This window comes from Pleurodeles waltl, chromosome 3_1, assembly GCF_031143425.1.
Source record: "Pleurodeles waltl isolate 20211129_DDA chromosome 3_1, aPleWal1.hap1.20221129, whole genome shotgun sequence".
Taxonomy (NCBI): domain Eukaryota; kingdom Metazoa; phylum Chordata; class Amphibia; order Caudata; family Salamandridae; genus Pleurodeles; species Pleurodeles waltl.
Window position 1 is genome coordinate 1266051840 of NC_090440.1, and position 14006 is coordinate 1266065845.

Consider the following 14006-nt stretch of genomic DNA (forward strand, 5'->3'; position numbering starts at 1 on the left):
CTTTTATTGACATTATTAAAGTTTTCATCAATACTGTAATATCTGGGGTAATTAGCAGTGCATGGAGAGGGCACGAGTTATAGTTACAGTTGCCACGCCATCCCCCCTCCCCGGTCCAATTTCAACCCTGGGCCCAGCTATGTCACTGGCTACCCTGTGCACCAAGTGTGCACAATGGGGACGCTGAGGGGAGCCTCAAGGTCCCCATGGTTACAGCTGGCTTCCAGCCTCCTGCGGAAGCCGACATTGCTTTTGCAGACAGGGAGCTGCTAAACATGCTGCTCCCTGTCAGAAAAAAGCAATCATTTTTTCTGTATCACGGTCTGCATCTCTGCGAGCAGGGACTCAGAGGAAACCTCTGCTTCCAGCAAGCGAGAGCTGTTTGACAGCTCTCGTTTTCTGGAATTGGAGATTTTGCTGTGACTTTGCGGTGGCTTGGCACAGTGAGCAAAAGAATTGATGGATTAAACCCTTATCTGTGACTGGGGTGAATGTTTGGTTTGTTTTGCATTCCATCCATTAGTTGGTTTGTTTTGCTGCCCTCAGTGCACTGGGTATGCCCAGACGTGGGTCCTGGGATCACTATGCCACTGCATTCAAACTAGCCTGGCTGATGAGGGGTGATTCCTCAAAACCAGTCCCAGGATGCTTGTTTCCAGTCCAGGGAGGACCAGGCCTGGAAGTTCAGGCTGGACTCTTCTCCTGGGGAACAGCTTGAAGACTGATTCAATAAATGTAGGTCCAAAATGGGCTGGCGTGGTATGCAAAAGTATTGATTTATTAAACCCAGATCTGTGACTGGGGGTGAATGTTTGATTTGTTCTGCATTCTGTCCATCATTTGGTTTGTTTGCTTTTGTGGCCGGGAGCTGTCAGCTCCCATCAAGTCACAGGGAACAACTATGTGGTGGGCACCCCTGGACATCGCAGGTGCCCACCCTGGGTGGTGGTGTTCACCAGGGCCATTATTGGCTCTTTGAGGGGGGCCCCGTCCAACATTTCACTTAGCCCCAGGGAGATGGTGGTCCCTAGGGGTCTGCAGCAGACCTCCTTCAGTATTTTATTACATCCCCAGGGAGGAGGCAGTCCCCAGGGTTACCGGAGGGCCAAATAGACCCCTTTAATTGTCATAATTGCCCCTGTGAGGAGGCAGTCCACGGGGCTGTTAGGGAGGTCTGCAGGACCCCCCTACTTAATTGACACACTTTGCATGGGGGAGGTGGTAGTCCCTGGGGTGGTTGGGGTTGGGCCGTGTGGCCTCCCCACAATTCATAAAATATTACGCCCGGGGAGTTGGTGGTCCATGACGCTGTGGGTGGGGGTCTGCATAAAGTTATTGATTATTATACAATTTAATAATTAATTATCAATACAAGAAAGTATTACTTAATTACATTTCCACACTATACCCCCATAAACCTAGCAGCTTAAATAGAGAGCTAAAATAAATAAGTACAGCAAAAATAACATAATTAAGAATAACAAATAATGTTTAATGCATTAATATTTAATTGATAGCTAATTATTCATTAACCCCTTCGCTGCTAGGCCTTTTCCCCCTCAGGTGCCAGGCCTTTTTTTGGCTATTTGGGGCAGGGCGTGCATAGGCCCTCATAACTTTTGGTCCACATAAGATATCTATGCCAAGTTTGTGTCCTTTTTTTCCAACATCCTAGGGATCCTAGAGGTACCCAGACTTTGTGATTTCCCCTGAAGGAGACTATGAAATTAGCCAAAATACAGTGAAAATTTTGTTTTTTTAAAACAAATTAGAAAAAGGGGCTGCAGAAGAAGGCTTGTGGTTTTTTTCCCTGAAATTGGCATCAACAAAGGGTTTGCAGTGCTAAAATCACAAGCTTCCCTGCTTTCAGGGACAGGCAGACTTGAATCAGAAAACCCAATTTTTCAACACAGTTTTGGCATTTTACTGGGACATACCCCATTTTTATGATTTTTTGTGCTTTCAGCCTCCTACCAGTCAGTGACAGAAATGGGTGTGAAACCAATGCTGGATCCCAGAAACGTAAACATTTCTGAAAAGTAGACAAAATTCTAAATTCAGCAATGGGTAATTTGTGTGGATCCTACAAGGGTTTCTTACGGAAAATAACAACTGAAATAAAGAAATATTGAAATTGAGGTAAAAAACAGCCATTTTTCTCCACGTTTTACTCTTCAACTTTTTCCTGCAATGTCAGATTTTTTAAAGCAATATACTGTTACGTCTGATAAACTTTTCTGGTTGTGGGGACATAAAGGGCTTGTAGGTTCATCAAGAACCCTAGGTACCCAGAGCCAATAAATTAGCTGCACCTTGCAGTGGGTTTTCATTCTGTACCGGGTATACAGCAATTCATTTGCTGAGATATAAAGAGTCAAAAATAGGTATCAAGAAACCCTTGGTATTTCCAAAATGGGCACAAGATAAGGTGTTGAGGAGCAGTGGTTATTTGCACATCTCTGAATTCTGGGGTGTCCATACTAATATGTGAATTACATAGTACGTCTCAAATAGACGTCTTTTTTACACACTGTCTTATATTTGGAAGGAAAAAATGTAGAGAAAGACAAGTGGCAATAACACTTGTTTTGGTATTCAGCGTTTCCCCAAGTCTCTCGATAAAAATGATACCTCACTTGTGTGGGTAGGCCTAGTGCCCGCGTCAGGAAATGCCCCAAACACAACGTGGGCACATCACATTTTCTCAAAGAAAGGTGTTTTTTGCAAAGTGCCTACCTGTGGATTTTGGCCTCTAGCTCAGCCGTCACCTAGGGAAACCTACCTAACCTGTCCATTTTTTTAAACTGGAGACCTAGGGGAATCCAAGACGGGGTGACTTGTGGGGCTCTCACTAGGTTATGTTACCCAGAATCCCTTGCAAACCTCAAAATGTGGCTTAAAAAACACTTTTTCCTCACATTTTGGTGACAGAAAGTTCTGGAATCTGAGAGGAGCCACAAATTTCCTTCCACCCAGTGTTCCCCCAAGTCTCCCGATAAAAATGGTACCTCACCTGTGTGGGTGGGCCAAGTGTTTGTGGCAGGGAAGAGCCAAAAACACGTCAAAATTGAAGAACCAAAGTGGGTCCAAAAGGGCAGTTTGAAAAAAACATTTTTAGGCTGACAAGTGCAGCAGAAATTTTATCGGTATAGATGAGACAATACTGGGTGGTAGAAATTTTGTGGATTCCTGCAGATTCCGGAAGGTTCCATCACAAAAATGGGGGAAAAATGTGTGCATTCCAGCAAAGTTGTAGGTTTGCAGGGCATTGTGGGTAAGGAAATGGTGTGGGGTGCATGTGAAGCACACCACCCTGGAATCAACTAGATGTTTAGTTTTCAGATGTGTCTAGGTCTTGTGGATTTTTCTACATGGCAGCTTCCCAAAGTAAAATAAAGTGCAGCCCTCACCATTCCAAGTGGACAATTTTGAGAGTTACCAAGCTTTCATGGCCCAAATGTAAAACAAAAACCAAAAATAATCTAATGTCCTCTTGCTTGCCATGGGATAAGAGTTTTAGCATGCGGGAGAGAGCTGAATGACTGTTAGCCCCTTCAGTTCGGGTGGGGGCACAACTAGGCCCATACTGGTTGGTAGCCACCACCCCACTATTTTCTTTTATTGTTTTTATTCCCTGGCATCTAGTAGACTTTCTGTCCCCCCGGGTTGTGGATCGGGGGTAATTGCTCAATCTGCCCACTGGTGGGCAGAACAACTTTGGCCCCATTTATTTGGGGTGGGGGTATAGCCATACCCCCAACCTCTTATTTTGAAAAACAAATATTTCCCTGGTCTCTGGTGGGCTTTCTGCCCCCCTTGGGGGCAGATGGGCCTTCCATAAATAGGCCAATCTGCCCCCAAGGGGGGCAGTTATGGCTAACAGTAATGTGCCCCCATGTGGAGCGACCCTTGTCCAATGGGCTGCCCCCCAAACACAAAACAAAACATACACACACCAATCCAGGGTATCTAGAGGTTTCTGCCCCTTTATGGGCAGATAGGCCTAACAAAAATAGGCCGATCTGCCCCCCGGGGGGGAAGAAATGGCCTAATAATAATTTGCGACCCTTGCCCAAGTGGTCGCTCCCAAAACATTATTTAAAAGAACAATAAATAAAATGATCCCTGGTGTCTAGTGGATTTCTGCCCCCAGGGAGGACAGAAATGGCCTAGAAATAACTTGCCCCCAGAAGAGCGGCCGTTGCCCAAGGGGCCGCTCCACTTATTTCATATAACAAAAAAAAAAAATTCCTTGGTGTCTAGTGGCATTTCTGCTGCCCGATCACATTGCGATCGGGCAGCAGAAATGCTCAGAGAGACATGAAAGGAGAGGAAAAGCCTTTCCTCTCCTTTCATGCCTCTCTGCCCCCTCCACGTGATCGGAGGAGAAATGCTTTTGCACTTCTCCTTCGATCGGGCGCTGGGAGATGAGCTTCCAGCGCCGGGGGGAAGGCCTCTAATGAGGTCAGCACGCTTTCGCACGCTGACGTCATCAGACGCCATGGGGGGGTATTGAGGGAGTGGAAGGTGAAGCGTTTCCCCTTCCATCTCTGCCGAGGGGAGGGGGTGCCCAGCCATCGGGGGGAGTGCTAGTACTCCCCCCGGGGGCCCATAGCCGGATGAGGTGGTCTCGGCCCGGGGCTGAGGACGAGACCACCTCGTCAGGGGCACCCAAGGGGTTAAATAACTTCTCATCTGATGCTCCAACAGAGTAAGCAGCATTTACCTAACATATAACTTACAAAATATAATTATTACACATTTTACATGATTAGTAATTATTTAAATAATTAAAATATATTAATATTTAATTGTCAATTATTGCTTATTGACTTCCCACCCTATACCCCTACAAACCCAGCAGCCCGTACCTAATGTATAACTCAAAAAATAAAGTTATTACAAAATTTAAATAATTATGAATCAACTAAACAATTAATAACAAATTAATAATTATTTGATAATTGATTATACGTAATTACCCTCCCGCCCTATACCTCTACTATCTTGGCAACCACTACAACACTATAAATTACTATTAGCAACTAAATAAAATACAATTAAAAAAATAACTTAAAATTACAAACTATATTTAAAAATATTAATAGCAATTAAACAAACAATGATAACACATAATATTAATATTTGAACTCAATCAGATAAATATAATTTAAAAATGATATTTTTGACAACTAAATTATTGAAAACGAAATCACTTACTTAAATAATCAATATTCTTGACAATGATATTTCTGCATCAAAATATTTTTTATATTATGATGTTTTCCAATATGTCTGTAATTTGACATTTAAAACAATATTTTGTCCATACACCATCATGGAGTCTGGTACATGTCTTCAGTTCTTTTTCTATTTTGCCTACTTCAACAATGTCCTGAGTGCATTCTGCAGCTTGAACACATAGGCCTACACATAGGCCTACAATGCACATTTTAGAGTTGTGATTGCTGCACATGGGTATATTCTGATTCTAGAGTTCCTTTCATTTATCTGTTTTGCCTTGTGTGCTGCCTTACCATGGACTTGTTTTTTGCACTGTCTATGCTTATATGAAGCTGGATGGTTGTAGTGATGACACCACCTTTATGCTTTTCATGAGATTTGTGGAGGATTAATCTTCTACGCTTGTGGTAAATAGAATATTATTTACAAACAACAGGGCCATTTTATCTTATTATGTGTGTGGGTCCATGGGCTCAGTGTGAGGCATATGAACATTAGTGATATGTTTCCTCCTTCTACTATTGACATGGCCATTTTTACCATTTGGTGGGCCTGATTACCACCTTGGCGGATGGGATAGTCCGTCACAAATTGACAGATACCCCCCCCCCCACCGTTTTACAAGTTCCATAGGATATAAAGGAACTTGTAATATGGTGGATGGGATATCCATCACATTTGCGACAGACAGTCCCATCCGCTAATGTCATAATCAGGCCCTTTGTCTTATGAATCATACCATGATTCTGTTTTCCATCATGGTAAATCATTATTTCTATATAATTGTTGCAAAATACCTGCATCACTTCCCATTTTTAAGTCTTTTGCAAGGAGGTAAACCATGGGTTTGCCATTATATACCAGGGTTGGGTGCTTCACTTTGCTAGACACAACTCCATTGTGATTCGTGGTTTGGTGTTTTCATTGCTTGTAATTTGAGTTTTTCTTTTTATAGGTGATTTGCATTAGGCATTGATGATCTTGTTCATTTTATGTATTGTATTGTCTCTTGCTCCTTTTGGGTCAGATGAGCAGTGTGATGGCATTTATCACCTGGATTCATTTTCTTTTTACACCCCCTTTACTATATTTTGGCAATTCCTCTCTCTTTCAAGGTTGCTCCAAATCTGTCCTGAGAAAGCTCTTGCCACCTAAGATTTGGGGATTGAAACATCGACTGTTCTATTTTAATCACATTTGTATTGATGACTGAACTATGAGGAACCCATCCAATTTAAATTTCTTCAGGGTTCTTTTTAGAAATTAATGTCCTGTTGGTAGAGACGTTTTTGTTATGTACACTGCATATCTTCTACTTATTTTCACTCTTGAAGCTCTGACACATGATGGAATGGGAAATTGTCACTTTATTCTTGCAATGTGTGGAATGATTAAACTGAAGAATTTCAAAATTATTTGTTGTGGTAGCATGATCTTTGAGTATAATATCCCTGCAAATGTGTCAAACTCTTACTAAGGGATTACCTTTGGAACATATGTTGTATTCATGGCCTTCATAACCCTAATTCCATTGGAACACAGGGTGCTCCTTCTTTTTCTCCAACAACCATGAGCAGCTAGCTCCCACAGATCCTCGATCCATATTTTATTCATTATTTGTAAAAAAAAAGAATTTGGCAGTACCATAGCACTTCCACCAGATTGCCGCTCGAGCTTTAGCCCCATAGTACCACATTACTGTGCATACTTCCCCCAGTGAAGTGAGCACAGTACTGTGTTATTATTGGGTTGCAACAGGACTGTCAGCTCCAGACTGAGTCCTGTAGTATCTCACAGAAGGGCTGTGCTGGGTCCTGTGGGAGTACCACAGTTACCAGTGGCACAAAAATTACTTTTTTATAGTGTTATGCCACATGGCTCCTGTGGGGCTCCCATGATACACCAAATAGGCAAAAGCATACTTTCTGCCAAATATGGTGTAGTTCCATTTACCCATTTGAGTTATACTTGCAACAAAAGTTTCCTAAGTGGATTCAAATGAGAATCAACATTACAGGACCTGCACCTTGTCCTCTGCTTGACAGATGACTCTTAAACTTTCTAGAAACATCATACACCCACAAGCACATACACAGAGACAGAACACACAAAAACACGCACATATTATTATATCTAGAGCTACATTTATTCTTATATATTCATATATATGTGTACATAAAATTATTGTAAATAAGTAAATAATCACATACATAAATACATATTTAAATAGAGATATATATGCCCTCATTACAACCCTGGCGGTCGGTGATAAAGTGGCAGTAATACCACCAACAGGCTGGCAGTAAATACCGCCAAATTATGACCATGGCAGAAAGAGCTCACACCGACCGCCAGGGCGGAATCAAAAGGCCCCACAGAGGTGGGCGCCTACAGCTAGGCAGAAGCCAATGTTCTGCCCACTGTATTATGACAGCCCAATCCACCACCTTTTCCGGGGCGGTACCAATGACATCAAAGCTTGGCGGAAACAATGCACAGAAGGGAGACGACTCACCATTGGAAACACAGGGAAGAACCACGCCGCCATGGAGCCCGAACTTCAGATCTTCCCAATGATTTTCTACGTCCTGCTCCACCACAAACACCAACGACAGCGAAGGCGACCACGGTGAGTACAGCCGCCTAACACACAGGGGAGGGAGGGAGGAAAAAGAGAATGACACACACATGCTAGACCCCCAGCACCATACACACAACCGGATGCAGTAACAAGACATATTTACCCTGTACTCCTCAGGAATAATGTAAGGACAACACAAATAGATGAAAGAGAGTGTAATAAGATAAATATAGTAGAAATATGTACATCCAATCTAAAAGTATATACATATTTACAAAACAAGGTACACTGCCCAGTCCTCAATGTTTGTGGGCCACAGGGCCACATTACAAAGTCCAAGGCCCCACTTGACTCCTGCAACAACACAGAGAGAACACTGCAGGGGCATCAGTTCAAAAATAGGCGGGCACCTCAAGGGGATGGGAACCAGGGGGGGGCACCTCAGCCGGCAGATGGAACAACACCACTGGTCCTGGAGGGGGCAACATGCCCCATGCACTGTCCTGGGGAGTGCAAGGCCACAGTCTCTCAAGTGGGTGACTTGCCCACATGCTCTGGAGGGGGCAACATGCCCTGTGCTCTCTCCTGGGGAGTGCAAGGTCACAGTCTCTTAAGTGGGTGAATACCCCACTGGCTCTGGAGGGGCCAACATGCCCTGTGTACTGTCCTGTTGAGTGCAAGGGCACAGTCTCCAAAGTAGGTGACTTGCCCACATGCTCTGGAGGGGGCAACCTGCCCTGTGCTCTGTCCTGGGGAGTGCAAGGCCACAGTCTCTCAAGTGGGTGAATACCCCACTGGCACTGGAGGGGGCAACACACCCTGTGTGCTGTCCTGGGCTTATAAGGCCACAGTCTCTCAAGTGGGTGAATACCCCACTGGCTCTGGAGGGGCCAACATGCCCTGTGTACTGTCCTGTTGAGTGCAAGGCCACAGTCTCCAAAGTAGGTGACTTGCCCACATGCTCTGGAGGGGGCAATCTGCCCTGTGCTCTGTCCTGGGGAGTGCAAGGCCACAGTCTCTCAAGTGGGTGAATACCCCACTGGCACTGGAGGGGGCAACACACCCTGTGTGCTGTCCTGGGCTTATAAGGCCACAGTCTCTCAAGTGGGTGACTTGCCCACTGGCTCTAGAGGGGGCAGCATGCCGTGTGCTTGGTCCTGGGGAGTGTAAGGCCACAGTCTCTCAAGTGGGTGTCTTTACCACTGGTTTTAGAGGGGGCATCGTGCCCTGTGATCTTCATCCTGGGGAGAATAGGGTGAGTGGTTGCCATACCCACTGGTTCTGGAGGGGGCATTGTGCCCTGTGATCTTCATCCTGGGGAGGATGGGGGTGAGTGGATGGTGTCTCCACTGGTTCTGGAGGGGGCATTGTGCCCTGTGATCTTCACCTGGGGGGGATGGGGTGAGTGGGTGCCATACCCACTGGTTCTGGAGGGGGCATTGTGCCCTGTGATCTTCATCCTGGGGAGAATGGGGTGAGTGGATTGCTTCTCCACTGGTTCTGGAGAGGGCATTGTGCCCTGTGATCTTCGTCCTGGGGAGGATGGAGTGAGTAGGTGCCATACCCACTGGTTCTGGGGGGGCACTGTGCCCTGTGATCTTCATCCTGGGGAGAATGGGGTGAGTAGGTGCCATACCCATTGGTTCTGGGGGGGCATAGTGCCCTGTGATCTTCATCCTGGGGAGGATGGGGTGAGGGGATGGCGTCTCCACTGGTTCTGGAGGGGGAATCATGCCCTGTGATCTTCATCCTGGGGAGGATGAGGTGAGTGGGTGCCATACCAACTGATTCTAGAGGGGGCATCGTGCCCTGTGATCTTTATCCTGGGGAGGATGGGGTGAGTGGGTTCTATACCCACTGGTTCTGGATGGGTGCAATGTGCCCTGTGATCTTCATCCTGGGGAGGATGGGGTGAGTGAGTGCCATACCCACTGCTTCTGGAGGTGGCTTTGTGCCCTGTGATACAGATCTTGGGGAGTGCAAGGTCACAGTCTCTCAGGTGGGTGTCATACCCACAGGATTTGCAGGGGGCAGGCCTCACAACAGCCCATGGACAAAGGACTACAGACTGTCTGCCGGCGGTGATGGCTGCTCAGTGGTGGTGACGCTGATTCTGCCGCTGGTGGTAGTGGGAAGTTCCAGCCAATCCCCTGCAGCCTCGGATGGCTGCCCACTGGTGCTGCTGCTACTGGGGGTAGTGCTGGTGCTGCTGCTTGGTGGTGATGGTGGTGGTGCTGCTGCTGCTGATGAGGGTACTGGTGGTGGTGGTGCTGCTGCTAGTGGTGGTGGTGGAAGCACCAGCCCATCCCCTGCAGCCTCGGACGGCTGCCCACTGTTGGTGGTCGTGCTGATGGTGGTGCAGGTGGTGGTGGGGGGAGGCTCCAGCTCATCCCCTGCAGCCTCGGACGGGTCCACCACCATGGTTGGTGGTGGGGGCTCCGACTGAGTCCCAGCACGAGGCCCCTTGCCCTTCCTGGCAGCAGCTGGGGCTGGCTTCTTGCCCTCCCTGGCAGCAGCTGGGGCTGACTCCTTGCCCTTCCTGGCAGCAGCTGGGGCTGGCACCTTGCACTTCCTGGCAGCAGATGGGGCTCACTCCTTGCCCTTCGTGGCAGCAGCTGGGGATGGCACTTGGACCTTCATGGTAGCAGCTGGGGATGGCTCTTTGCCGTTCCTGGCATCATTTGGGCTAGGCACCCTTTCCGTGTGGCTGCCTGGTGCCTGGGATCCTTTCCCACCACGAGTTGCTGTGGACACTACTGGGCCCGTGGAATGGGTGGCTGAGCTGCTTGCCTGGGTTTTACTCACCCAGGCCAGACGTGAAGGAGGGGGGGAGGGGTAGGGGAGAGGTCAATGGTGGAGAGGAAAAGCTGTTTAGGGACATTGGGGTGGGAAGAGGGAGAAGGTCTGGGTTTGGAGGAAGAGGGAGTGGTTGTAGGAGGTGCCTGTCTGCTGTGTTTGGGTGCAGGTGCATGGTCTGGATGCTGTTGTGAGGTGGATGGCTGTTGGGTGTCTGAGTGCTTGCATATGTGTACTTTGGGAGTAGGGGGCACAGACACAGTGGGAGAGGACACAGGGGTTGCGTGCATGGCTGTTGGGGTGGTGACTGCCAGTGAGGTGTGAGTTCTGATAGGTGTGCTGGTGATGGAAATAGTGGATGAGGATGAAGAGCATGCAGGTGTGAGTGTAGACGCAACTGGGAGGGGAGTGGAAGACAAAGAGGAGGGGCCACAGTGGAGGCAGTGGATGTTGGTATCTCTGCATCTGGATGGTGTTTGTGTGAGTGCCTGTGAGATGAAGTGTGGTGCCTGTGTTTGCCTGTGCCACTCTTGTGTGTTGTGCTGTGTGCATGCTCGTCTGCCTGTGTGCTTGGGATAGGTTGGGGTAATGGCTGCCATCAGAGAGGAGGCCAGAGCCTGGATTGATCTCTGTTGGGCCACCAAGCCAGTGTGAATGCCCTCCAGAAATGCATTTGTCTATTGCATTTGGGGGCCAGCCTCTGGGTGGCATTAACAATGGTTGACTGCCCAACAGAGATGGATCGCAGGAAGTCAATAGCCTCCTCACTCAGGGCAGCAGGGCTAACTGGGGCAGGGCCTGAGGTGCCTGGGATGAAGGAGATGCCCACCCTCCTGGGTGAGTGGGCACGGGCAAATCGCTGAGCGGCTGCTGGGAGGGTGGTGCTGGTATGGAGGTGGCGGCTGTACCTGTTGGTGGGGTGGCCACAGAGAGGTGTCCGCCCCCACCAGGGAGCTTCCATCAGAGGAGGTATCCGTGTCCGAACTGTCCCCTCCAGTCTCCGCCATGGTGCTCTCCTCGCCCTCCGTCCCACTGGTGCCCTTACCGTCAGTGGAGTCTGCCTCCTGGGTCCTGTGGGATGCAGCTCCCTCTGTCGCCGGTGCCTCTGCTCCTACCCCAGATGATGCTAATGAACATAAGGACAGGGTGACAAAACAAAAAGGGGGGGAGAGACAAAGGATACACTTGGTCACTGGCTGCACCTACACCACCATTGGCGTACACAGCACACTTGCACACAAAGAACAGGCCTACGCACTATGAAATGCACTAAAAGTAACAATGCTAGTCACCACGGCATGGGAGGGACACATACCGCCATCTGCAGCATACCTGGGACCCACACACCCCTGACCAGTATTGGATGCCTACTAGCCAGGTTGGAGCAATTTCACATCAGATCCCTGCCCAACTTGGGACATACTCTGCAATGTCAGGCCTGGTCTAGTGGCCCCCACAGACACACATCACCCCCAAGGATACCACCCCGCCAGGCATAAGTGGTAATGATGGGCACAGTACTTGTGGCTGCTGTGATGCCCTCAAGCGCTCATCCAGCTCCAGATAGGCCACCACCAGTATGTGGGCCATCAGGGTGGTCAGGGTACGATGGGCACCCCTTCCTCGGTGGGAGGCCATCCCCAGCTGGGCCTCCGATGTCTTCCTTGCCCAGCATCTCAGGTCCTCCCACCGTTTGCGACAGTGAGTGCTCCGCCTGCCATAGACCCCCAGGTTCCGCACGTCCCTGGTGATGGCACGCCACATACCCTTCTTTTGATGGGCACTGACCTGCAGAGGAAATATACACAGGGAAAGGTATTAGTCAGACCATCCTGCCTGTTACACTCATGGCCCACCATATCCCTTCCCATCCTCTTACGCACAGACATGACCCAGCATACATGCTGCACGCTGCCAGGGCCCATCTACCAACCCCCCACATGAGGCCTTCACACACGGCACTCCATGCATTCATGCCCCACGCATCATGCTCACAGTGTACTCAGCTGTTGGTCTGGAGGCCCATACAGCAGTCCCTAATGGGGTAGGACCCCATCCACTAGTCTCTTCAACTCCGCTGAGGTGAAGGCAAGGGCCCTTTCCCAACTTGCACGGGCCTTGGTAGGTTCCAGACACAGTTCACAGCAGCACTTGCAGTGTAGGCCCTCTCCTGTTGAAGGTCAGGTACAAGTGAGTGAACAGATAGAAAATAGCAGTAACGTCTATGTTGGTGCATACCGTCACCGCCAGCGTACATCACCATTGGCCACTTTACCCCATAGGGCCCAATGATAACCAATGAGGAGTTAAACAGTGGTTCCCGACCGCCTCCCGCAACGGTGCACAACATCAGCGGAATTACCTCACTTCCACCTGTCCCTCCATACAGGACAGGCAGACGCCATTTCAGGGGGGGCAGGCCATGGATTATGACTGCATCACCGATCACAATTGTACATACAGGACATTGCCACTAATACATAAAAAAATCACATCATGCATTGAACTGTAGTGGCTACAATGTACAGATTATGACCGCCTCCTCACTCTTTTGCCCCATAAATTGCAACTTCTGCGGATGAATAGAAGATGGAGACATCCCCGTATACAGCCCCCTGGTGAATTTGGCAACAGTGGAGGATAGGCACATTACCCTCACCTACAGACTTGAAAGGACCACATTCACGGAGCTGTGTGCCAACTGGAGCCTGACCTGATATCTGCTATCCGTCACCCCACTGGGATACCCCCTCTTGTTCAAGTCCTATCTGTGCTCTGGTTCTTCCCAAGTGACAGTGTGCTTGGCAGCAGGAATGTCGCAGCCAATGTTCTCAATAATGCTGACTAGAGTGTTGGCTGCCCACATGAGCAGCTACATTGTTTTACGCCCAGGTGGAGGATTTGGCAACAGTGAAGGCTGACTTCTATGCAATGGGAGATATCCCCAACATAATTGGGGCAACTGATGGAACACATATTTCATTTGTCCCCACCTGGGCAAAATGAACAGGTCTTCAGATATCGAAAATGTTTTCACTTGATGAATCTCCAAATGGTGTGTTTGGCGAACCGGTACATCTCCCATGTCAATGCTAAGTATCCAGGCTTGGTGCATGATGCTTTTATCCTGAGGAATAGCAGCCTCCCAAATGTGACGGCCCAACTACAGAGGCACAGGGTGTGGCTAATAGGTGAGCCCTGCTTCCCTCTCAGTGGATGTCGGTGTATGGGTATGGTGTGGGCCATAAGGGTTAGTGTGTGGCTAACAGTTGTCCCTTGATATTTGCAGGTGACTCTAGTTACCCCAACCTATTATGGCTACTGACCCCTGTGAGGAAGCCCAGGACAAGGGCTGAGGAACGTTACAATGAGGCACATGGGCAAA